Here is a 1861-nt window from a genome sequence, read left to right on the forward strand (position 1 = left end):
AACCAGACCTCGGAAGCTGGAGAAGCCACAGAGAGACCCCTGCCAGCGCTGAGATGTTTCCAATGACACTGGATCCAAAGACTTTCTACCCACTGGCCTGCATTTAGCATCATTGCATGTGTTTCATGAGTCTGAAGAGGACTTTATAGATTGATATAGGAAATATGGGCTAATATTGGACATATGGACTTGATGTGGACTGGGCTGGCTGTTTTCTCAGTGTGCATTCAGTTGCTCTTGTATATCAACCTCTCCCTTATGTATATATGCATGTTTATGAATTTGTTTCTCTAGTCTACCCAGACAAACACAACTTTAAAAGTACCAGTTTATTTACTCAGAACAGCCCAGTCAGTAAAGGAGGTACTTTTGTTATCCCTTCTTTACAGATGAGGAAACTGAGGCACAGAGGTCTGAGAGTTGCGCCGTTGACAAGTGACAGCCAGAATCCAAAGGCTTTTGTTCCCCTAACTTTGAGCTACACATCATTCATTTCCCTTTCTTGTCCAAATGTGCTGGCGAGCACTTCCAGTGTGCAGCGAGGTCTACCCTGTGGCTTTAGGGGCCATTGTCAACATGTTGATAATCTCCAAGGGAAAACTTTCTGAGTTACGCCACCAATCATGATATTTCCTGCAAGTAACTGTACATGTTCTTATCAAGTTCCTTCTAATTCTTAGTTTGCCAAGCATTTGTGGGAAATATGTTGAATTTTCTTGGCTGTCTTTGGCGTGGGGTGAGGGGTGTGCCCCATTAATTATACATGGTTTCTGCGCCTAACTCTATGGGAGTAGAAGGCTCCCCTTTCTCTAGAGTAGCAGCTGCTGGTTTCAAACTGCCCACCCTGCAGTTCGCAGCCCAACTCATAACCCACGACGCCACCAGGACTCCTTTTACTATGAGGGAATGTGGTGCCGTGGATTTGTGTCACACATTTAACTTCTTGGGATAAATGTTAATATTGGGATGTGTAAGATGCCAATTGTTTTCCTTGAAAGTTTGGTAGCAGTTGCTGTTGAGGCTGTCCGGCCTGAATTGCTTCTACTTTTAATCCCACAGAGAACCAGGTGTGCAGGGATGCTCGCCCTTCATTGTTCATCTTTCTAACATGAACAGGGAGGAAGGACAAAAGCTTTCTAATCCTAGAAACTTCACCAGGCAGTCCTGCTCAAAAAAAATTTGTTTTTTACTATTTCCCTCCAGCCTTTAGCATTGGAGGGCTCATATAATTTTCAGGAGCCTCCAAATCCTTAATTCTGAGACTGAAACTGTAGACTTCGTTTGGGCAGGGACCAATAATTGATAGGTGAAGAGCGGGTTGAGGAGAAGCTTGCTATAATGGGCTGAAACCTAACGACAAAGGGAATGAAAGTATCTGTAGATACCCATTTCAGAGTTAGTGATGAAAATACAATCGTTGGAAATCACATCCCCACTCCACCCTGGCCTGTCTCCAAAGTGCCCTGAGTTGGTGGCAACTCAGCAACCTTCTAGGACCCAAGTAGAACTGCCTAGGGTTCCCACGGCTGCAAATATTTCTGGAAGCAGACCGCCCACCACATCTTTCTCTTGCACGGAGCAGCGGGTAGGTTTGAGCCACTGACCTGTCGGTTAGCAGGGGAGCATGTAACCACTGTGCAACCTGACCTGCTTTTGAAATACACAGTGACTGAAAAAGCAATCCCTTTCAGCAAGGTTTTATACCAAATAGGGCCCTTTATAGTATTCTAAGATAGGAGACAGCTGGAGCCCTGGTGGCATAGTAGATGACATAGTGAATGGCTAACTACAAGCTCAGCAGTTCACACCCAGCAACAGTTCTGAAGTACAAAGATGAGGCAGTCTGCTCCCACCAAGATTT

The sequence above is a fragment of the Echinops telfairi genome, unplaced genomic scaffold (genome assembly GCF_000313985.2).
Source record: "Echinops telfairi isolate 266 unplaced genomic scaffold, ASM31398v2 ScPeMD7_1;HRSCAF=3_0, whole genome shotgun sequence".
Lineage (NCBI taxonomy): Eukaryota > Metazoa > Chordata > Mammalia > Afrosoricida > Tenrecidae > Echinops > Echinops telfairi.